Here is a 26,209-nt window from a genome sequence, read left to right on the forward strand (position 1 = left end):
GCTATTTTAATGGAGGATGGCCTCTGAAGATATTGCCGTAAAGATGATTTAGGGAAGAATCATTGAATTGTGGCATTATCATCCAACAACTCCCACAGGATAGTTAACTTTGACTGGCACTGAAAGTACAGAGAGAATAATTGTACTTACCTTATAGAATTGCTGTGTGAATTAAGTTGTTTGATATTCTAAAGCACTTAACTGAGTGCTTGATTTTTAGTAGAAGCACTGTATAACCGTTAGCTTCTTATAGAACTCAAAAGTAGAGCTGAGGCTAAAAAATGCAGATTTTTCAAGTCACATGCATATGTATGGTTGTTTCAGCCATGGCAGTTTAGAAGAGATGGCTCATAATGAAGCCTTGGCGTGAGAACACAAGCAGTCCACACTAACATCCTCAATGCACTGAGGAATTACTGAAATTTTAAAAAAGACTTATTTTTAAAAACATTCAGCTGAGTCAGATTGAAAGGGAGATTGGAATCTTATAGGTCATGGAAGATGAAAGTGTCAGAATGGAGTGTTTGTACATTTGTATCAAATTCTTAGAGAGGTGGCAAAGTAATTGAATTGGAAAGAAGTCAATAAGGTTTTGGTTTCTAATGACAAACACGGTTCTTAAAAGTGAAAATAAGGTAGAAGTCAGATTTTAATGGCATGATCAGGTCGTACACAATGTAACAATCATTAGCAACATTTTTAAGAAATGTGATGGTAAACAGAGAAATAGATGTTTATAAAAAAGAAGGAAATTCAATGATTTTTAGTGTTTCTCTTAGTTTATTTTACATTTATGTATGTGAACTTTAAAGATAAGGAAGATGAGTATTTTGTTTAGAGGAAGGAGAAACTGAAGCATCGTGAAATTAAAGGAAAAGTTAATGAATAAAGTTCTTAATCTGAGGTGAAACATCATAAAGCTCAAAATTCAGGGCATTGATATTCAGGCAAGGAGCAGCAACATCTATCTCTAACCCTCTCCGATTTATGGAGTATCTTGATCTTATGCTTGGCTTGGTAGTAGGTAAAATAGCCTACAGATAACGGGCTATCTCAACTGGCGTATGTAAGATGAGACAAGGGTAGGTTAATGAATGGGATCAATCAAACATGTGTAGTGAAGTCAAGGCATTTTAGGCGGAGGAAATGACAAGAATAAAACTAATAGCTTTTCATTTCCACATGCTCTCTTCTTTTCATTTCCTTCTTGCTTCTTTCTTTCCATATATTATTATTATTCATATATCATGAATAAAATAATCATCTCTCCATTAGTAATAGGTATAGGACAGGCAACACAGCACAATGGCGAAGAGCATGGTAACCTGATTCTGCATGAGATTGGATCCTGAGTATACCACTTATTATATGTATAACTCTGTGATGGGTCATATGTAAACAATTCCCAAGGACAGACTCATCTGATCCCTCCAACATATATAGCAGCTGAGGGAGTGACTGCAGTAGTCTTAATGGGAAAATTAGGTTGCATACCCTCTATACTTATTCTCCTCAACTATAAAAGTGGTTTTCAACCCATCTGGAAGGCAGAGGCAAGTAATGCTGCCAAACATCCTACATCCCAAAATATCATTATCCAGCAGAAAATATAAGTAGTGCCAAAGTTGAGACATTCTAAACCAAAAAAAGAAAAAAAAGAAAAAAGAATAGAGACAATAATTACTGTGTATCAAGCTCATAGATTTATGGTAAGGTTTAAATATGTTAACTCTTGTAAAGCATGTAGAGGAATGCCTAGTGTTTAATATATACAATGAAGTCCAGTAACATAAAAATAATGATGACAATGATAATGTTTCAAACTCTGTCCTGTATTACTTCTTTAAAGTATATGAAATTCATATCACTGTTGTACCCATGTATAAAGATAATTCAAGATGTGCATATCTATATGAGTAAAGAAGGCTTCTTATACTATTTAATCGGTATAAATATTCCTCGCTAGAAAGTTAAATATTATTTAAAGTAGTCATTGTTCTAAGATAAATAATAAACTTAACACTCTTGTATTCTCATTGAATTATCCAAACATTTCAATGACAAATAGATTCAATTTTGACAGAATATTTTATCTTGTTTAGAGGTAATACATATTTGCAGGAATAAAAAAAAACTGGTGAATTTTAATACAGAGAAATAAATATAAAAACCAATACTTGAGCAGAGAAAAATATTCAATCATAACTATAAAACTAGTGATGGTTATTTTCTTTACCTGTACCACAATAGAACTTACATTTTCCTCTCCTGTCATCCATTCATTCTTTCCAAAATTGAAAGGGCTAGAATTCCCTCAGCTGCAACATTTAAAAAATAACAATTTTTAAAAATAAATAGATTTAATGTTAGTTAACTTAAATATGTAAGTTTTGTTGTTGCTTCATTTCAATTTTGTTTGTTTCTTTGTTTTATCTCATGTAACAAGGGTTCCACCAATGCAGAGCCAGTATCGTTAGGGCTCTGTTTGCATTTGTCTTTTGTTTTTCTTGGTCCCTTCTTCCTTCTTCTTTGGGCTTTCATTATCAGACAAGTAGAAAAACAGCTAAGACAGTTCTTGAGAGTCTTTTAAAGGTCCAATATATAATAACATCCAGAGATAAGAAAAGGGATTTTACTTTTATTGAAATCATAACACTTTGAGCAGAAATTCTTCTTCCAGCAGATTTTACCTCATAACTCATTGACTTATAAATAAATAATTTTCAAACAGAATTATGCCATCACCAGTTTAGACAAATATAGCTTCTCTTCTAAGGAAATGCTTTCCCTGAATAAATGGTTAAGAAGCAGAGGAGACTATTTGATTAAAGCTGAGACTATTTTAGGAAAGAAGAAATAGAAAGGATAGACAAGGGTTCTGTATCACTTCATCTTACATTTTAATGTGTACATGAACCACTTAGAGATCTTGATAATGTGCCAATTTGGAACCAGTACTCCTGTAGGTAATCTTAGATCCTGTACTTCCAATAACTTTCCAGTGGTGTCAATAATCCTGGTGACTGGACAACACTTTGAGGAGAAGGGTGTGAGAACTTTCGTTATGCACTTACTCTGAATTTGGTCTTTAAGGAAATAAGAGAGGACACAAATAGATGAAAAAAACAGTCCATGCTCACTGTTAGGAAGAATCAATATTGTGAAAATGCCATACTGCCCAAAGTAATTTATAGATTCAATGCTTTCCCCATCAAGCTACCATTGACCTTTTCACAGAACTAGAAAAAAACTAACACTTTAAACTTCATATAGAACCAAAAGAAAGCTGGCATAGCCAAGGCAATCCTAAGTAAAAGAACAAAGCTGAAGGCATCGCACTACCTGACTTCAAAGTATAGTACAAGGCTAGAGTAATCAAAACGGCATGATACTGGTACCAAAACAGAGATACTAACCGATGGAACAGAACAGAGGCCTGGAAGCAATGCCAAACACTTGCAACCATCTGATCTTTGACAAACCAGACAAAAAGAAGCAATGGGGAAAGGATTCCCTTTTTAATAAATTGTGTTGGGAAAACTGGCTAGCCTTATGCAGGAAGCTGAAACGATCCCTTCCTTACACCATGTACAAAAATTAACTCCAGATGGATTAAAGATTTGAACATAAGAACTAACACCATAAAAACTCTAGAAGGAAACCTAGGCAAAACCATTCAGGACATAGGCACAGGCAAGGACTTCATGACTAAAACACCAAAAGCAATGTCAACAAAAGCCAAAATAGACAATTGGACCGAATTAAACTCCAGAGCTTCTGCACAGCAAAAGAAACAATCATTAGAGTGAACCAGCAACCAACAGAATGGCAAAAAAAATTTTTGAAATCTACCCATCTGACAAAGGGCTAATACCCAGAATGTACAAAGAACTAAAGCAGATTTACAAGAGAAAAAACAAACCCATTCAAAAGTGGATGAAGGAAATGAACAGACACTTTTCAAAGCAAGATATTTATGAAGTCAACAAACATGAAAAAATGCTCATTATCATTGGTCACTAGAGAAATGCAAATCAAAATTACATTGAGATACCATCTCACGCCTATTAGAATGGCAATCATTAAAAAATCTGGAGACAACAGATGCTGAAGAGGATGTGGAGAAAAAGGAACATTTTTCACTGTTGGTGGGAGTGTAAATTAATCCAACCATTATGGAAGACAATGTGGAGATTCCTCAAGGATCTAGAAATAGAAATTTCCTTTGGCCCAGCAATCCCTCTACTGGGTATATGCCCAAATGATTATACATCATTCTACTATAAAGACACATGCACACCTATGTTCATTGTGGTGCTGTTTACAGTAGAAAAAACCTGGAACCAACCCAAATGCCTATCAATGATAGACTGGACAAAGAAAATGTGGCATATATACACCATGTAATACTATGCATCCATAAAGAATGATGAATTCATGTCCTTTGTAGAGACATGGATGAATCTGGAAACCATCATTCTCAGTTAACTGACAGAAGAACAGAAAACCAAACACCGCATGTTTTCACTCATAGGTGGGTGACGAACAATGAAAACACGTAGGCACAGAGAAGGGAACAACACTCACTAGGGTAGGTGGTGAGGGTGGAGGGGAGGGGAGGGACAGAATGGGGCGGTGAGGATGGGGAGGGATAACACTGGGAGAAATGCCTGATGTAAGTGAAAGCCGGGGGTTGGGAGGAGGGCAGGATGAAGGCAGCAAACCACCATGGCATGTATGTAGTTATGCAACAGTCCTGCAGGATGCAGGATGTGCACATGTACCCCAGAGCCCAAAGTACAGTAAATCGTGGTCTCTATTCTCAAGGGAATCAAAACTAATGGGGAATTTATAGTGTAGTGTTAGTCTGGATTTCTTGTAGGAAAAGAAAAATACATGAATATACTATTACAGTATTGTAATTTGAAATATGGTTATATTTATACTCTCATTATAAACTAACTTAATATTTAACTTCTATGGATTACATGCTAATCCAATAACTCTGAAAAAATATTTAAAAGCATTATCATTTATTCCTATTGTTAATAGATGTGATATGGAGATAAACTCTGTATTTTATCTCTACATCTTTAGATACCGAGAAATAGTACTTTTTTAAGTTTATAATTTACAGTTTTCTCTATTCACCTACTTGAAACTATTTATAATTTTTTTTTCTGGTGTTCTCAAATATTTTGTAACAATAATGCACTTTAGTATGATAAAAATAATAGGTCTACATATTCATGGATTTTTTTTTTTTTAAGAACTTCAGAATATAAGAATTGATTGTTGTATTAGCCTAGATTCTCTGAGAAGCAGGCACCAAAATAAAATTAAATAAGAAGAAATCTCATAGAGGAAAAGCCTGTGAGAGAAAATGGGGAGAGAGCCAGGGAATACGTACAGAGTCATTAAACCATGATACTGCTAAAAAATTAGAGAGGATGGTAATTTTAATTAGTTAGTGTGGCAGCATTTCAAACTGCCATGTAGATATAAGGTAAATTAGGTAGTTAGACAAGGCAGATGATAAGTCCTCAAGCCAAAGTTGTGCATCAGAGGAAAGCTGCATCTCCCAAAAATAGGCCTGCATTGGTATCCCTGCCATACTTAATCTTTGGTTGGGAGCAGCCTGAAGGTTGTTCATCAGCACAAGAACCTATGTGAATTTCAGAGCACTTCTGCTGGGCCCTTGGACACTTAAGCTCCCTGCAGCTATAGACTTCAGAGGCACATTCTCATGGTCATCATGGTTATATCAACTAGACGGTGTTCTTTGCAGAGTTAATAGAGCCAAACCAGGTTCCTTATATTTAAATTTGTTCTGTTCAGCCATAGGCATAAAATGACAATTGATCTAAAGGTTCTGGCAGCATATGCTTCCTGTATCTTGAAAATAACTCCAGGAACAAAGTGAAGGAGGAAGAGATGAGAACGACCCTGGGAATGATCAAAGCCTGTGCACTGCTGTGCTGCATCCTTGCCAAATGCCTATGTCCTGTCCCCTGTCACCACCACCATGTCCAAGAGAAAGGCTGAAGGGGATGCTAAAGGAGATAAAGCCAAGGTGAAGGACGAACCACGGAGAAGATCCATGAGATTGTCTGCTAAACCTACCCCTCTAAAGCCAGAGCCCAAGCCTAAAAAGGCCCCAGCAAAGAAGAGAGAGGAGGTGCCCAAAGGGAAAAAGGGAAAAACTGATGCTGGCAAGGAGGGAAATAACCCTGCCGAAAATGGAGATGCCAAAACAGACCAAGCACAGAAAGCTAAAGGTGCTGGAGATGCCAAGTGAAGTATACATTTTTAATAACTCTGTACTTCTGGTGACTGTACAGCTTGTACAGCTTGAAATACTATTTTTTTAATCAAGTTTTATAAAAATGCAGAATTTTGTTTTACTTTTTTTTTTAAGCTATGTTGTTAGCACACAGAACACTTCATTGGTATTTTGGGGCAAAGGGGCATATGTCACTAATAGAATGTCTCTGAAGCTGGAACGATATAGGGAAAAAACACATTTACCTTCTAGTTTTGAGAGACTTCTTGGCTCCCAAGAGGAGGGATTCCCTGACTTTGATGCACATGTGCCACCTCGGCACAAAAGTCTTGTGATATGGAAGCAAATTCATTTTTTTTTATGTCCTCTTCCCCCTTTTCATCTTTCAGCATAGATTTAACTCCCTTAAAACCTGATATCTGTTGGGACCTGACCCCCAGTCATTGGTAACCAGTGTGTCAGGCAATCTAAGCTTTCAGTGATGCCACCGAGATGGCACCTGTCAAAAGAGCAGTGGTTCCCATTTCCAGATTGTGGATCTTCAGATAAATTCTGCCACTTTCATTTCACTTCCTGAAAGTCAGGGTCGGCTCGTGAAAAGTTGTAAAACAGCATGCTAAATGTGAAATGTCAACCCTCACTCTAAACTTTCCCTGTTCAGAACATGAGATGAAGATTTCATTGACTTTTATAGTGGCTTCCTGATTTTTGGTAGTCCATTGAAGAAGGGAGTATGAAAGTTGTTGTATACTGTTAACGACTGTCTGCTCATGTCCTGCCTGAATTACCATGATTGTTTATGAAAAGTCTCTTTAATAAAGCTGGATACAGTTTGGCTTGGAAAAAAAGAAAATAACTCCAATTTATATTATTATGTATATAAGCAAAAATGTTAGATTTAAAATTCCACTATGCATGAAACTTCTGGATGCTTTATACAATTCTCACTTTGTGAGAAGTTAGGTAGATAAAACTGGACATGCGGAAGGACACGTTTCAGTACATTCTAGGAAAGCCTTAACATGCAAACGTAACACTACAGCTACTTACTACTGAAGTAGTGTCACTTGGGCAACACAGTAAGACGTACAAAAAAGCTAAAGTGATGAAAATCACACCTGGAAGACTCCCAATGTATTACATGACACACAAGCACAGACCAAATGCTGGGAACAATATAAAAAGTATCATGTTTAATCCATTTATAGATGAAATCTTGAAATTTAAGTACAACAGATATATGTGATGGTATTATGGTCAATTTCTTTAGCAGTATTTATTACCTTTTATAGACATTTCTATATTAAAAAATTCAGGATCATCAAAATTATTGCAGTTCCTTGAATTTTCAGTCACTATTGTGATTTCGGTGGCATGTTCATTCAATGAAAGCGTGAGCGAGTTGCTCAAATGTTATGAAATGTCAATGACTATATATGGTGAGAAGAGAATAACTAATTTAGCAAAGCATTGAGACTTGGCTTTAAACTATGGCAACTGTCAAGTTCTGAGAAGAAAACAACAGCTGCCTGGTGCCTACATTTGGGAATGGGGTTGTTCTGCAATCAAGACATCTGGCCAGCCACAAGTCAGAAACAATATTTTAAATGGTGTCTAGTTTTTAAAATGTATTCTGTAGTAGCAAATCCAATAATCAATGCTATTAGAGCATTAATGTGGAACAAACTTTTGGTTTGTTTTCATGCAATTTATCTTAGAAAACGGATCAGTTCAACAAAAAATGGGGTGCCCACCTTTATTGTCAGCTTCTTGTGCCACTGCATAGTATTTCTAGAAATATATTCTGTGATAAATTTGAAGCAATAAGCCTAATTTTATTTTTTTATCATTCTATGAGAAAGGCATTATTTTATCTGCTATGAAACATCTACATTGTCCTCTTTGATGGCTTGTAGATTTAATAAAAAGCTAATCGTTTCATGTCATAGTCGAGCAAAGTCAACTAAGAAAGTTAATTAAAAATATTTCAAGTCTTGGGGAGATAAAGAAAAACTAAAACAACCTAGTTTAAAAATTGAATTTAGCGTGTTAAAATTTCAAAAGCAAAACATTTTGTAAAGCTTTGAGAAAAAATATAGTGTAGAACTTAAAAGAATAAATTTGTGCTTCAGAAGTTTGAAATGCTATAGAAGTGTAACCTACTATTAATAAATAGTATACTCCCACAGTTATTATCACAAATATAATATACCCAACAATCAGGATAAAATTCAAAGATTACTTTTAGGAACTTGAAAGCCTCTCATGATTACTGCTAAAAGGAAAATCAATGTGCTTTTAGAATATAATATTTTAGAAAATTGCTTATAAATATTAAAAGAAGCATGTGCAGTAGCTTTCTTTGTCGTAAATTAGAAGAGGCAATCTCATATGCTTTTCAGTTTACATTATTGCTTCCACTTAAATCCTGAGCAATTTTTAGAAAAAAAATTAAAGAGATGCTTAATGGTTGAAAACTCTCTATGACAGAGGTAACTGAACTTTAAAATTTAAAACCCTTGACTTCTTTAAGTAAAGGGGCCATAGGAAATTTTCACAACTCTTTTGAATTAAAAACCTCATATTGAAGGTCTGTGACACAAGGACCCAATTGAAACTTAAAAAAACAATATTTAAAATTGGTAAGCAGATGTAGTGCTAATACACAAGTATGACTGAGAGCTCATCCTTTCACCCTTATCTTTACGAAAAATATGAAACAAATTTGCAGAAGAAAATAGCAGATAGCTTCCTTGAAGGCAAATTTTCATTCCAATTTTACTAGATCTTAGCTACAGTTTGCAAAATTCACTTCTGATGTTTTATGCTAAGCACATCTGTTGTTAGTAGCTGGAAGACAAGCATGCTCATTTTTTTAGAAGTCTATATAAATGGAAAAGAGTGGCATTATGCAAAGGCTTTTATAAGTATCACTTAGGATAAAATCAGAGCTGTTTAGTCCATGTAAGCATATTCAAGAAGGATTTGTCTCTGAGCCTCAAAACGGATTTCTGTAAATTATTTTATTCTAAGAGATGTGAATCCCGCTTGTGGATTAAAAACAGAACACTTCATAGAAGTTTAGATTACAGTAATCAGCTACCTACACACTATAACAAATTATATAAATAATTTGACCAATTGAAATAATTTAAAAAGTAAATTCCAATTCCTAGGTTTCATTATTTAACAAATTTGAGAGATATTACACTAATACATTAACAAATAAGAGAGATAATAAAATACACCTCCAAAGTAGGTGTCATTACTTGCTCTAAGTAGCATATAAACCAACTCAGAAAAGTACCAACTTTAATAGTAAATTCAAATAATATTGGAGAACTGTGTATTTGGGGTGTGGGGTGGAGGGTGATGTATGACTTATCTTACCATTAAATATGTTTGTCTGCCACAGATCCTTAGAGCAAGGTGAATCAGTCTCTTTAATATTCAACATATTCCATTGTTGTAAGCCTCCTTAAGAAGGTGTCATTTAAGTTTAGAATCCAGTAATTACAAGGAGCCAGACATATGAGGAGAATAAGGTATTATGGAGAGGAGAATCATTCTATGCAGAGGAAAAAGAACTTGCAAAGGTCCAGGAGCAATGTGGCTAGGCAGTGGCTTTCAAAATACTTGACCCTGACCCACAGTAATACTTGACCCTGACCCACAGTAAGAAATTAATTTTATATTGTCACCTAAGACACACCTAGAGACACCAGACACAGACACACACATACACATGTATAGCTTAAACCAGAGCTTTATGAAGCATTTGTCTTTTACTACACATTATGCATTTTTACCTTTGTTTCTATTCCTTTCTTTAATTTTTTTTTGCAATTGCGCTCGCTCTCTCTCTCTCTCTCTCTCTCTCTCTCTCTCTTTTGTTAAACACAGGCCCTTTGAGTTGATTTCACAACCCACTGACAGGTCACCCTGCAGTTTATTAAAAAAAAAAAAAAAAAAAAAAGGAATAGAGAAGAGTGTGTTAGAGACTGATATAGCATGATGCAATCAAAGCAGACAGATGCCAGAATGAGTAGGATTTGTAGGCCACTAAAAGGGGTGTACTATATCAGCTAAACAAGAGTGCCAGATTTAGCAAATAAAAATAGAAGCTGCCTAATTAAATTGGAATTTTAGATAATTACTTTTGGTGTAATTGTCTCATCCAATACTTGTTCTGCAATAAAATAATACTTAAAATATAACACTTGTCCTATGTTTTGTCTGGCAATCCTTATCTAAGGGTGATGAGAAGACATTATAAAATTTTACTTCAGAGTGATTAATGGAGAGATAAATAATCTGATCTTTTAAAAATGTGCCTCCAGTTTCCACGGGGTGAATTATTAATAGTTGGAGAGGCAATAAAAGCTTAGGTAGGTGTCTGTTGTTGTAAGAAAAGCTCTTATTTCCTTCATGGAATGGGACAGTGACCCATGGAGCCCAGAATATTGGTTTCATATAATTTATATAGTGAGTTGCAGAAATATGCCAGGTTTCAGAGAAAAAATACTAATTGAAGTAAGTTTGCTTATTCAGTCCTAACATACTCATTATATAATCTTTAAGTTGTAATGTTTATTTCTCAAAATAGCATTAATTAAAATATCCAGATAATAAACACAAACTTTTATAATTCTAATTGTAGAACATCCTTCTCCCCACTCCTCACACTCTATCAACCTGGCTCCACTGAGAACTTCAGCATTCTCCCAACGCCCTGGGACGGAAAATTGGTCATGTTTTCAACCCTAAAAAAAGAAAATGGCCCCTGCAAACTGTGAAAAATAAATTTCTGTTTTTAATAAATTTAACAACAACAAAAAAAGATAAAATGAACCCAGACACTTTATCACCAAGATCTTAGAACAGCTTGTGTAATTGTGTCTATAGGTGCCCCCGAGGTTCAGGGGAGAGTTTTAAATGGAATTTTTTATGTGGTAACATGTTTTACAGAAAAATTATATAATAGTGTCTTTCAAATGCTTTTGGTTTAAATTATTTTTATACAATATTGACAAAATCTTATTTGATGTCTTGGCTTCTTAGATAATATGTCGAAACATAGTTCTATCTTTAATGCAGTAAGTTACATAGTCATCCAAATGTTTATTTTACATTTTTATGATTTTTTTTTTCTTTTATGTCCAGGGGTACTTGTCCAGGTTTGTTACGTAGGTAAACTCATGTCACAGGGGTTTATTGTACAGATTTTTTTGTCATCCAGGTACTAAGCCTAGTATCCAATAGTTGTTTTTTCTGTTCCTTTCCTTCCTCCTACCCTCCACCCTCAAATAGGCCCCAGTGTGTGTTGTTCTCATCTTTGTGTCCACGTAGTCTCATCATTTAGCTCACACTTACAAGCAAGAACATGTGGTATTTGGTTTTCCGTTCCTGCATCAGTTTGCTAAGAGGGATGGCCTCCAGCTCCATCCATGTTTTTGAAAAGAACAAGATCTCATTCTTTTTTATTGATGCAGAGCATTCCATACTGTATATGTACCACATTTTCTTTATCCAGTCTACCATTGATAGGTATTTAGTTTGACTCCATGCATTTACTATTGTGAATAATGCTGTAATGAGCACATGCATCCGTCTTTGTGGTAGAAGGATCTATATTCCTTTGGGTATATACCCAGTAATGGGATTGCTAGGTCGAATGGTAGTTCTGTTTTTAGCTCTTTGAGGAGTTGTCACACTGCTTTCCACAATGACTGAACAATTACACTTAAAGTAGTTTATCTGCTGAAAGAGATTTTTGGCTGATACTGTGGGATTTTCTACATAAAAAGTCATGTTGTCTGCAAACAGAGATAGTTTGCATTTCTCTCTTCCCATTTGGTTGTACCTTTATTTCTTTCTTGTGCCTGATTGCTCTGTCTGGGACTTCCAATACTATGCTGAATGGGAGTGATAAGAGAGGGCATCCCTATCTTGTGCTGATGTTTTAAGGAGAATGCTTCCAGCTTTTGCTCATTCAGTATGATGTTGGCTATGGGTTTGTTATATATGGTGCCTATTGTTTTGAGGTATATTTCTTCAATACATAGTTTGTTTAGGGTTTTTAGCATAAAAGGATGTTAAATTGTATCAAATGTCTTTTCTGCATCTATTGAGATAATCATGTTGATTTTTTGTCTTTAGCTTTGTTCATGTGATGAATCACATTTATTGATTTCCGTATACTGAACCAAGCTTGCATCCCAGGAATCAAGCCTACTTGATGTGCTTCTAGATTCAGGTTGCAAGTATTTTGTCGAGAATTTTTGCATCAATATTCATCAAGTATATTGGCCTGAAGTTTTGTGTTGTGTCTCTGCCTGGCTTTGGTATCAGAATGATGCTGGTCTCACAGAATGAGTTGGAGAGGAGTTTGTCCTTCTCAATTTTTTGGAATATTTTCAGCAAGAATGGTAGCAGGTCTTCTTTGTACATTGGCTGCAATTCAAATGTGAAGCTATCTGGTCCAGAGATTTTTTTGTTAATAGGCTACTTATTACTGATTTAATTTTGGAGCTTGTTATTGGTCTGTTCACGGAATCAGTTTCTTCCTGTTTCAGTTTTGGGAGGGTATATATGTCCAGGAATTTGAGCAGCTCTTTGAGGTTTTCGAATTTGTGTGCATAGAGGTGTTCATAGTATTCTTCGGTGGTTATTTGTATTTCTGTGGGGTCAGTGGTAACATCCCTTTGTGGGTTCTGATTGTGTTTATTTGGATCTTCTCTCTTTTCTTTTTTATTAATCTACCTAGTGGCCTGTTAATCTTATTACTCTTTTCAAAAAACCAAGTCCTGAATATGCTGATCATTTGAATGGTTTTTCATGTCTTGATCTCCTTCACTTCAGCTTTGATTTTGGTTAATTTTTGTTTTCTTCTAGCTATGGGGTTGTTTTGCTCTTGATTCTCTAATTCTTTCCATTGTGATGCTAGCTTATTAAATTGACATCTCTATAATTTCTTGATGTAGGTGTTTAGTGCTATATATTTCCCTCTTAACATTGCCTTAGCTGTGTCCCAGAGATTCTGGTATGTTTTATCTTTGTTCTCATTAGTTTCAAAGAACTTCTTGACTTCTACCTTAATTTTATTGTTTACCCAAAAGTCATTCTGAAGCAGGTTGTATAATTTCTATGTAATTTCATGGTGTTGAGTGATTTTTTTTAGTTTTAATTCCTAGTTTTATTACACTGTGGTCCAAGAGGTATTTGATATGATTTTGGTTCTTTTGCATTTGCTGAGGATTATTTTATGTTTGATTGTGTGGTCAGTTTTAGAGTACTGTATGTGCCTTTTGCAGATGAGAAGAATGTATTTTCTGTTGTTTTTTGGGTGGAGAGTTATATAGAGATCTGTAAGATTCATTTGATCCAATGTTGAGTTCATGTCCTGAATATCTTTGCTTTTCTGCCTCAGTGATCTGTTTACTACTGTCAGTAGAGTGTTGAAGTCTCCCACTGTTATTGTGTGAAAGTGTAAGTCTCTTCATGGGTCTCTAAGAACTTGCTTTATGAATCTGGGTGGTCCTGCATTGCGTGCATATGTATTTAGTATAGTTATCTTCTTGTTGAATTAAACCCTGTGCCATTATGTAACACCCTTCTTTGTATTTTTTGATCTTTGTTGGTTTAAAGCCTGTTGTGTCTGAAATTAAGATTGCAACTCCTGCTTTTTTTCTGATTTTCTTTTGGGTAGTAGATTTTTATCCATCCCTTTATTTTGAGCTTATGGGTGTCACTGTGTTTAAGATGGTTCTCTTGAAGACAGCCTGCCATTGGGTCATGCTTTTATAAACAGCTGGTCACTCTGTAACTTTAAATTAGGCATTTAGCTCATTTACATTCAAAGTAGGATTGATATTGTGAATTTGATCCTGCCATTGTGTTCTTAGTTAGTTATTGTGCCAGCTTAGTTGTTTGGTTGCTTTATAGTGTCATTGGTCTGTGTACTTACATGTGTTTTTGTCTTGGCTGGTAACAATCTTTCCTTTCCATATTTAGTTTTCCTTTCAATATCCCTTATAAAGTGGGTCTAGTGGTAATGAACTCCCTTAGCATTTGATTATCTGAAAAGCATCTTATTTGTCCTTCACTGAGGAAGCTTAGTATGGCTGGATATAAAATTATTGATTGAAGATTCTTTCTGTAAGAATGTTGAATATAGGCCTTCAATTTCTTCTGGCTTGTAGGGTTTCTGCTGAGAGGTACATTGTTAGCCTGATGGGTTTGCCTTTGTGAGTGACTGCCTTTTCTCTCTAGCTGCATTTAACATTCCTCCTCTCATTTCAACCTTGGAAAATCTGATGAATAAGTGTTTTGGAGTTAATCTTATTGTGTAGAATCTTGTAGTGGCTCTCTGCATTTCCTGAATTTGATTGTTGGCCTCTCTAGCGAGGTTGGGGAAGTTTCCACGGATGGTATCCTGACATATTTTTCCAAGTTTTTTACTTTCTCCTCATCGTTTTCAGGGATGCCATCTATTCATAGATTTGGTCTCTTTACATAATTCCAAATTTCCTAGATTTTTTGTTCATTGTTTTTTATTTTATTTGTCTGTTATATTTCAGAGAGCCAGTTTTCAAGTTCTGAGATTCTTTACTCAGCTTGGTCTTTTCTACTGTTAATACTACAATTGCATTGTGAAATTTTTGTAGTGTGTTTATTAGCTTTATTAGATCCATTAGGTTCTTTTTATATTGGCTATTTTGTCTGTCAGCTTTTGTATTATTTTAATGCGATACTGTTTTTTTTTTTCTTCATGGATTGGGTTTTGTCATTCTTCTGAATCTCAGTGATCTTCATTCTTATTTATATTCTGAATTCTGTTTCTATAATTTCAGTCAAGTTAGCCTTATTGAGAACCCTTGTTAGAGAAGTATTGTGGGCATTTTGAGGAGATAAACACTGGCAACTTGAGTTGCTGGAGTTGTTGCATTGGCTCTTTCTCATCTCTGCATATGGGTGTTGCTTAACACTGCTGGGCTGCCTCTGACTGAAGTGGTCAAGTTTGGGCAAGGATATTGTTCTAGAGTCTTAAATTGGGCAGCTCTTCCCAGTGAGAAGAAATGAGAACCAGGAGAACAATTCAGCAGGGAGAGGAGAAAGTTTGAGGCTGGTTAGGTAGATAGGGAAGAAGGGTTTCAGGAGTAGAAAAATACCTGCAGGACCACACCAGCACAGCCCCTGTAGCTAGTGGAAATAAATGTGGTTAAGAATGCCAGGATGTTGCTCAGAAGGGAATGTCTCAGCCTAGGCAAAGGAAAAATAAATCAACCTAAATGTCTTTAACTTGACTCAACTCATTGTAATGTAATTAACATGACATTAGCATTGTGGTTTTAGCGCTCCTGTGAGTTTTTCTTAGGCACTCGTGTAATAACCAAGATATAGTCACTCTGGCCAATCCCAGGCATACGCAGGTGCAACACCCTTAGGAAGGAACTTTGCTCCTCCCATTTTGGGCAGACCCCACAGAAGTCTTTCTTCTCTTTGCCACATAGAAGACCCAGACCTCAGCCCCATTTCAGACAACCTACTTTCAGGTCCCCTCTCTTTGCCAAGAGGTTTCCTTTTGCTTAAAAATCCTACTCTACTCTCTCTGGTGTTTGCATGCCCTATTCTTCTTGGTTGTGGGACAAGAACTCTAACCCAGCTGAACTAGGGACTAAGCAGACTTCAACACAGCCACTTTCCTTTGAGATGGATGCTCTTTGTCGGAGTCTGGACCTGCCCCAGGTCCCATGGACTCTGCAGAGCCTGGAGACAACAAGGGCAAGGGCTGCAAGAAAGCAAAGATGGCAATCTGCCCCTTCCACTGAGAGCTCTGTTCCAGGGAGTTGCGGAGCTGCCACTGGCTTGATAATCCCAGATCAAAGAAGGGCTTATGGGAGAGGGTAGCTGGAGACCCAGACCAGTAAGTAGATATGGGATCAGGAGCCCATGTAACAAACAATCTGGCCACTTTTACACAGGGCTGCTTCAGTATGCTGGGGGGTCCGCTTTAGTCCCTAGTCACCTCAAATTTTCAGTACCTGAAAATATTAGCAGTGTATGCATAAAAAAATTACAATTCAAGCAAAAATAATTCCACAGAGTCAAATTCATGGAACAGTGATAGCCTTATATCTTGAATGACAGCATTTTAGTTAATAATGTAATGTTGTTTCAGCACCCCTTCAACTAGATTTTGGAAATGTAACTAACTTTCAGCACCCCTTCAACTAGATTTTGGAAATTTAACTAACTCTAATTTAGAGAGACTTACTTTCACTGCATAATTATCCATGAAATTACCAGGATTTCTCTGCAGCCTTTAAAAGGATGTGAGTAAAATACCTAAGCCCTATGAAGTAAGTTAAACAAAGAAAATCAATTTCTTATTCTTCAAAACTAAACTGGCATCAGCTGAAATAGCATAAGAAAATCACTGAGACCAGTGGAAATGTAGATGGTGAAAAACTTATTTGATATCAAAATTAAATCAAATACAGCTACCCTGAATCAGTTGTAATCTTCAGAATTAGAGGAATTATAATCCATATACTTCCCTCCCACAGCAATTTTCTATTTAGAATCCAGTTAATATCTTTTTCCATCTCGAATATTAATAAAGTCTCAAGTTTGTTAATAAAGAGTGTTTATAATTATTCATAGCTGTGGGCAGTTGGCATACACTTATGATAAAGATTGCAATGCCAATTATTTAAAAGTATCCCTGGTATTAAGTCACCTCAGAGATCTCTAAAAGAAATAAATTAAATAAACTTAGGCAGATCACATTTTTCGAAGATCACTGAAAAATCCTTCAGTGTGATATAATTCAGTTTGTTCCAATGCAAGTGATCTTATTTTTATAAAGTGAAGTTAGTAGGATTTTTCTTTATTTAAATACTAATGTATTTTTTAATCCAAATATTTTAAAGCCAATCCATGATCAGTAAAATCATGTATGATTCTAATTTTTGATGTATAAAATAGCTATAATTATAATGTGACTAAGGAAAGCTTTAGTAATTCCTGAAAATCAAAAAGGAATAAATTATTTTTTTCACTGATTATGGATTAAAAACTGCTCACCAAGTTAATTACTGTGTTTTAATACCCTTATCTCACTTGGGAAAGGAGGTTTATTGTTAAACCACCACTTTAAAAACCTAGGATCTGTGGTCAATGTGAAAAAAATGACCTGTTGCTCTGAATATTTCCTTTCCATTTGCTTTTCCTGCAATATAAGAGAGAACATTTTGAGATCAGTATATATTTCCATTCATTTTCTTCAGGCAACTGCATATGAAAAATATAGTAAGTCGTTTTAATTTTGTTTTGTTTTGTTTTTTTTGGACTTTATACCCTAGTGATGAGACATTTTAGTTTTGTTGAATGAAGTTAACATCATTTATAATCATCAGAATAGTTTTTATGTGACTGCTCTATATGAGGCTTCCCTCACAGACATGCTACCATGAATGGCATAATATAATTCAATATGTGATATCTTTCATTAATACATTACATTTAATAGGTCAATACATTAATAGATTAAGAAAGCATCCAAAATCTCCCAGCTAAGCAAGCTAGACTTTCTCAAATATTTCTGCTTTGGAATGCAGAATTTTATCTCTTGAAATCCACAACTGATAGTAAGACTATCAAGTGAATAGATATATTAGCAACTTTGACAACTATAATTATAGCATAAATGACAAAAAGTTAGCCTCAAAGGCATTTATGTCAGTAGTTATAATGTGAAACACTTGATAGAAAGCATAAATGATCAACAATTAGAAATTATGGCACAAATAAAATAAGACATTGAAAAAAGTTTTAAAAACCAGCTTCAAAACAATCTTTATAATTAATCTTATTTTGGAAATACTAAATATAAATTTTTCCATCAAAGACTATAATATTAATAGTTGTGCATAAATTTTCACATGATATCTAACACTACTAATATGCAACATATTTAGAATCAGAAAGTGTGTTTTAGGGCAATATTTTTCATATCAGATAAACTAAAAAATATTAATATTTGAACATATTAAGGTAAATTTCAGTATTTGTATAATTTGTCTTCCTAAAAGCCATATAATGCATTTTAATACTAATTGTTATATGCTTATTGTTTCATTATAACACATTTTTCATTTGTTAGCAAGAGGACCAAACTCTCCAATAGCAACACACTACGTAGGTGAGCATAGTTTAATTTCTGTTGCATATTAATTTTGAAAGTATTATATACAGGCTTAAAATGTGTGAAACTTTTTATTTTGGATAAAAAATAGACCTATATCTTTTCAAGATAGTAAATTCTCATTAATCTATATAATCTATGTCTTAAGGACACCAATGTGGAGATTATGCAACTTAAAACATGGCTCAGCCTAATTTTAAAATAAAGATGTTTTTCAAAAAAGAAGAAACACAGAGCAGAATCAGCATAGGAAATGACAGGTCTCCCTTCAATCATCCAATAAATTTAAAGCAAATGGCAATAATATGTTAGGGCAAAACACACATGAAAAAAAAGGAGACAGCAGGAAATAAATTAAGACATTTCACGATGGTATGCTGACCTATCAAAAGGAGGAGGAAATATTGCTGTCATACCATATATATGTACAGGTTTTCCAAATTATAGGTTTGGGAGTAATAAAACATGAAACAGACATGAGTTCCTTTGAAAGGAATGATTTTTACATAAAGGAAACTAGAACACACTTCTGAAGAGCATAAGAGTGCATTTGAAAGTAAAGACTTGCCATCTTTTGGATAGGAAGAATTAAAATCACACAGAAGTAAATTATTTCTAACAATTTATGAATTCACAGTAGACTCCTACAAAATACCAATAAGTATTTTTATGGAGGTAAACGGGTAGATTTTGATGTCCCTGTGGAAAAAAAAAAATATAAGAAGAACAGGAAAAAATTTTGTAAAAGAAATAAAATAAGACAAGCCTTACTATATAGGATATTATAAAGCATCAAAACTTAATAGTATTGGCACATAAAAAGAGAAAAAAATGAAACAGGAATATTACTGGCCACAATTGGGAAACTAGTACGTGTTAAAGACAGACTTTCAAATCAGTAAACTAAAGATGGACTGTTAAATGTGAAGTCAGATAGGTATAATTTGTAAAAGAAATAAAGATTAGCTTAACTAATGCCTCACACCATACACCCACATACACTGCAAATCAATTATGAATAAAAAACAAAGAAACCATAAAGCTGGTTGGGTTCAGTGACTCATGCCTATAATCCCAGTATTTTAGGAGGCTGAGGCAGGAGAATCATTTGAGCTTAGGAGTTTGAGACCAGCCTGGGCAACATAGTGAGACCCTATCTCTACAACTAATAAAAAAGTCAAGTGTGGTGGTACATGCCTGCAGTCCCAGCTACTTTGGAGGCTGAGGCAGGAGGATTGCTTGAGCCCAGGAGGTCGAGGCTGCAGTGAGCTATGATCTCACCACCGCACTCTCGCCTGGGTACCAGTATGAGACCCTGTCTCAATTAAAAAATCAAACAAAACTATTAGTTACTTATTAATTTTGTTGTAGGAGAAACCTTTTAAATAAAACTTAAAATTCAGATACCTTAAAAAGATAATTTTGATTGTATTAAATCCCAAGACATTCATAATGGAAAGTGATGTCAGCAAGGTCAAAGAACAAACTACAATGTTATATAAAATCATTAGACAGATAGTAGATGGAAAACTGTACATATATTTAGTGCCAAGTATCATTGTACAAATTGCTTTCAAGTTGTAGAGGGGAGCACCAAGCAGTGCAATGCAGCATTGCATGGTCATCACCAAAAATTTAGTGGTCAAGCTTAGCATCAGTAATGGTGGTTCAAGCATGTTATGAGCCTCCTTGGCTGATGCAATGTGAAGTTCACAATATCACCTTGAAGACATTCTGGAAACAAACAAAAACTTGAATCCAACAAGCTTTCAGATGCACATTCACATTTGAAGAAAATATAGTGATAGAAAAGTAAGTCATTCAGTATCTCAAGGAAACAACCAGACAAATTGTGAAAATACATCAATCTGCAGGAGAACTAGCCTAGTCTGTTTATCAAGTCTGAAACAAAAACTGAAGTAAGCAAAAAATATATTGTCCTAGGGTAAAAAATGTTAACTGACCTCTTGAGAAGTTGATTGCATGCATTTATGCACACACTCACGTATACCACACATACACACACATATGCACATACACATGCACATATTGTCTCTCACACACACACACACACACACACACATATATTTTAAAAAAGAGAGAGAGACTTAAGGGACATAATAAGTAAGTACACTTGAAACTGGATTGAATCTGGCTTAGCTAATCTAGCTATAAAGGATAGCTTGGGTAAAAGTGAAAAAGTCTGAATACATAAATCAAATATATTAATATGTAAAAATAGTGATAATGAAAATGAGCAAATTGCAAAACAAATGAAAAGTCTGATATGCATATAATTATGTATACACATATGTAGAAAATTTAAGTATAGGTAAGTTTTTAAGGATACCAATAACGTTTTCAGACTAAAAATATCTCTATGATCAATACAGATTTTACTTATTTTTGCTTATTTATATCTTTCCGTATTCAAAATGCATACATTTTATAAAAATAAAAGGCTGATTTTAGTCTTTTTGAAAACTATATTGGTTCTAAAATTTTAAAAATGCTTCTCTTTTTAAATTTTCATTTTAGGTTTAGGGGTACATGTGAAGGTTTATAATGCATGTAAACTCATGTCACTCCCCCACTAGGTTATTGTATAGATTATTTGATCACTCGGGTATCAAGACAAGTACCCAATAGTTACTTTTTCTGATGCTCCCCCTCCTCTCACCCTCCACCCTCAAGTAGACCCCATTGTCTGTTGTTCCCTTCTTTGTGATCTTGAGTTTTCACCTCTTAGCTCCCACTTATAAATGAGAACATGCAGTATTTGCTTTTCTCTTCATTTGATAGTTTGCTAATGATTATAGCAAATTCCAGCTCCTTCCATGTTCCCAGAAAAGACATAATCCATTCATTCTTATAGCTGCATAGTATTCCCAGTTGTATATGTACCACATTTTCTTGATCCAATCTGTCATCAATGAGCCATTAGGTTAATTCCGTATCTTTACTATTGTGAATAGTGAGGCAAAGAACATTCATGTGCATGTATCTTCATGGTGGAATGATCAATATTCCTCTGTGTATATACCCACTAATGGAATTCCTGGGTAAAATGGTAGTCTTTTCTTTTTAGCTCTTTAAGGAATCACCACACTGCTTTCCACAATGGTTGAACAAATTTACATTTTCATCAGCAGTATATAAGGGTTCCCTTTTCTCCACAAGGTTACCAGTATCTGTTATCTTTTTTTGACTTTTAGTAATAGCCATTCTGATTGGTGTGAAATGGTTCTCATTGTGGTTTTGATATGCATTTCTCTAATGATCAGTAATATTGAGCTTTTTTCCATGTTTGTTCGCTGCACGTATGTCTTCTTTTGAAAAGTTTCTGCTCATGTTCTTTGTCCATTTTTAATAGAGTTATTAAAAAAACCCTTCATTTAAACATAGTGTTATGCCCACTGGTCATCTGCTTGAAGAAACATATAGATATCTTTAATGTGTGATTTCTAATTCTCCTATTTCACAAGATGTAATTGTATATGTTTTTATAAGTTTCAAAACCTGAAGAGGAGCAACTGTAAAAGTCAAATTGTTTCACATTTTATAGGAGAATTTGATTTTGATCTGCATAAGGACAAGAATTCCAGCAGAACTGTTGAAGTCTTTTAAATTTTGTTGTCCTATTTATTCTCCTCCCACTTTTGTTCTGTTTCAAACTTTAATATTTTGAGGTGAGGAAATGATTATTTTACACACATTTGAGGTGCTTTATCTTGCTTTCCTGGCTTCCTGATTTTGTGAGCAGTTTTATCCATTCCCAGAGCTTAGGTCATGTAGTTTGCCCTCATAAATATTTAAATAGGCATAATAATATTATTCACATATATTTAATAGCAGCGCTTCATAAAAGTAGATCTGCTGCCACCTATAAATCTAAGCGACACCTTTTGATGGATATTGTTTTGAGAGGAGCTGTAAAGAACAAAATAGCAGACTGACAGCTGCAGTAAAGCAAGCATACCTTCATCCCAGGACAGGCCAGCAATTGCCACTGGAAGTACAGTCACCAGGTGGTTTCATTTATCTCTCTGATACCTTTCAAATACCGCCCTAGCAAAATGCCTCAAGCAAAACACTCAGATTTCCAGGTGTGATCTTATTAGGAGAATACTGTAGAGGTGTGCACAGCATTTTCAGGAAATCGTTCCAAAAAATCATATTTTTAGGGGAATGAATAGTTTAATCATTTGCCTTCAATAAGTTGACTTCAAACAACTTCAGTTAATCTTGTGTGGTCTGAATCATTCAGTATCTGCCAAACATTCAGGATCAAAAGGAAATTACCTTTAATCATGCTTTCTACTCTAAGAATAACCAGATTATAGGGACTCAATTTTAAACTTAAATTCTAATGAAAATAAAATTTGTAGAATAGTATGCAAGAATTATTTTTGTTAAATGAAATCTCTGTTTAAACAGAAATCTCCCCGTGCAAACATTTATGGTGACTATGAGTGTTTCCTCATGTTTCCCCAAAACATGCTCTACTGGTAGCCAAGAATGAAAAGTAAAATTACACACACACACACACACACACACACACACACACACACTTTCTCTCCACCAAAGTATCAGGATTCATAATTATATTTCATGATAATTGTCCACAGATAATTACAAAGAACAGACAGGCAAGACCATTTGCTGAATGAAAACCCCTCTAGTTTCTGCCTCCTTCTCTTTATGGGTGTGCTGTAGTCAGTGTGTGTTTTGCAGCTGTAGCTGCTCGAATGTGGGGGACGCTAGAAAAAGATATTAAAGAACTTAAAGAAGAGAAGGAAAGGGTGAATGGAGGCGGATTGTTTCTCTTTTGAATTAATAGAAAAACTAGCAGAGGACCCTGTTTCCCATCTGTATTTATATCAGTGCCATTTATTCCAATATGGAAATAATCTGAACTGATATACACAGAAGAAAAAAAAAGGCAATAAAGTAATCTATCTTAGTTTATTCACTTAAAAATATGAAAAACCACACAACTAGAGGATCACTGTCACCCTTCACTCTCTTATCTCTGACTTAATTATCATCTATATTATGTGTTTTTCCTCCTTTTGTCTTTCTTGATTCATTATCTTTTTTATCCATTTATCCTATGTAGGGGTGGTCTGTTCCATGTTTCTAGACACAATATTCCTGCTCAGATTTGATGAGTGACATAAGGTTTGTGTATTCAAATACCATTTTGCGCACCATTCCACACTTCTTATCCTCAGGATCATTAGTTTTTATTTTATGTGACTAAATGTTGTGGTATTTCGTTATGCAGCAATAAATAACTGAAACAGAATTTGTTTTCTAGATGTGGAGTAGTTGCATGAAAAAAAAAAAAATCAAATGGCCAGGTGCGGTGGCTCACACCTGTAATCCCAGCACTTTGGGAGGCCAGGGCAGGCAGATCACCTGAGGTAGGGAGTTCAAGACCAGCCTGACCAACAAGGAGAAACTCTGTCTCTACTAAAAAAAAAAAAAAAAAAAAAAAAAAATTAGCCAGGTGTGGTGGCATATGCTTGTAATCCCAGCTACTCAGGAAGCTGAGGCAGGAGAATCACTTGAACCTGAGAAGTGGAGGTAGCGATGAGCCGAGATCATGACTTTGCACTCCAGCCTAGGCAACAGAGTGATATGCCATCTCAAAAAAACATTTTTTTTTAAAGATATAGAATATGTGAAATTAGCTTTCAGATCAGACTTGAGAAAAAGCTGGAAGACACTGAAGAAATAGTGTTATCGCTGAAAGAGACTCAAAGAGGCTGTTGGCAAGGCTTAAAAAACACTGAAGAAAAAGTTATCAAAAGCTAGAGAAAAGGCACAAATTATGTTATACATTGATAGAACTTTTTTTTTTTTTTTTGAAAAAAGGAAAAGAAAAAGAGAAAGATAAATAAATAAATAAGGAGAGGGAGGAAGAGGAAGAGGGAGAGAGAACAGAAGTGTTGCTTTATTGCCCAGGCTAGAATGCAGTCTAAAAATGGGTATTGAAAACATCTTTTATACCAATAATTGTGCTTAATAGTGGAGACAGGAAAAAATGAGGGAAGAAAGTAACAAACAAACAGCAAACCAATATTTCATTTAAACCTGTAAGTAGGTGTGATGTGGTACTGATAAGAGTATATTTTGTGTATTTAAAGTGGAGAGTTCTATAAATGTTTATTAGATTTACTTGTTCCGGATCTGAGTTCAAGTCCTGGGTATCCTTGTTAATTTTCTGTCTCATTCATTTGTCTAATATTGATTTTGAAGTTTCCAACTATTATTGTGTGGGACTCTAAGTCTCTTTATAAGTCTTATGTATCTGGGTGTTCCTGTATTGGGTGCGTATATATTTAGGATCATTAGCTCTTCTTGTTGCATCGATCGTTTTACTGTTATATAATGTCCTTCTTTGCCTCTTTTGATCTTAGTTGCTTTAAAGTCTATTTTATCAGAGGCGAGAATTGCAACTCCTGCTTTTTATTGATTTATTTATTTTTGCTCTCCATTTGGTTGGTAAATCTTTCTCCATCCCTTTGTTTTGAGTCTTTGTGTATCCTTGCATGTGAGATGAGTCTGGATGCAGCATACCGACGGGTTTTGGCTGTGTCTTTTGATTGGGGCATTTAGTCGATTTAAATTTAGGATTGATAATAATATATGTGAGTTTAATACTGCCATTTGATGTTAGCTGGCTGTTTTGCCCATTAGTTGATGTAAATTCTTCGTTATGTTGATGCTCTTTACTTTTTGGTATATTTTTGGTATATTTTGGTATATTTTTGGTATATCAGAACTTTTAGAAACTGTTATCCATCGTGAAAGGGATTATAATGATCTTGTGACTAAGTAAGGAGGTTTTATCACTAAATATTAAAAATTATGGTCTGCTTTTTTTGGATGTGTATAATATAGAAGAGAAATTTGTTTTATAAAAAACATTTTCACCCTCTGATTCCTTGAATTTGACTTTTTTTTTAATATACAGAGGCTGTGAATGGGGGGATTGAAGAGATGTTAATCAAAGGACACAACATTTCAGTTACACAAGAAAAATAAGTTCAAGAAATCTACTGTATATCATGGTGACCACAGTTAATAACACTATATTGTATATTTGAAAATTGCTGAGAATAGATTTTGATTATTCTCACCACAAAAATATGTGAGATAATGTATACATTCAACAGCTTGATTTAGCCATTCCACAGTATATACATATAACAAATCCTCATGTTTTATACATAAAGGTATGCAGTTTTTACTTGTCAATAATTTCTTTAAAAAGAAAATTGATTTTTTTTTCAGTTTTTAAAGATAATTTAGAGGACATGTATAGAAATCAGGACTTTCTGGACTCAAAGATCTTTCTTATCACCACCAAAATATTCTCAAACTAAGAAATGGATGAAGATAAAATTCAAAGTAAGGTTCTTTGTTAGGATTAACGGTACTGCCCCATAAAAAAAATTCTGCTATTCAAACGATCTTGTAAGAGTCTTAAGGACATATCTATTGAATATTTTGTTAAAGACCCTTAGGACTTTAAGAGAGTTGTACCACAGTAGCCTTACATAAGGCCCAAAATAGAAAATGGCATGTCTAAAAGAGACCTATGGTTGTGGCTTTTGGTTTACGTAATAGGCCCCAGTACGACTAGTAGAAATATCACAAGAATTTTATTGGAAGAAGCATTGCCTGTTTGACTAAAGGCACAGAGTCAG

The 26,209-nt window shown here is 34.7% G+C and overlaps 1 pseudogene; it reads left to right on the forward strand.

The window, feature by feature from the left end:
• Positions 1-6,025: 6,025 nt before the first annotated feature.
• LOC101047510 (non-histone chromosomal protein HMG-17 pseudogene) lies at positions 6,026-6,298 on the forward strand (annotated as a pseudogene).
• Positions 6,299-26,209: the final 19,911 nt, after the last annotated feature.

This window comes from Saimiri boliviensis, chromosome 10, assembly GCF_048565385.1.
Source record: "Saimiri boliviensis isolate mSaiBol1 chromosome 10, mSaiBol1.pri, whole genome shotgun sequence".
NCBI lineage: Eukaryota > Metazoa > Chordata > Mammalia > Primates > Cebidae > Saimiri > Saimiri boliviensis.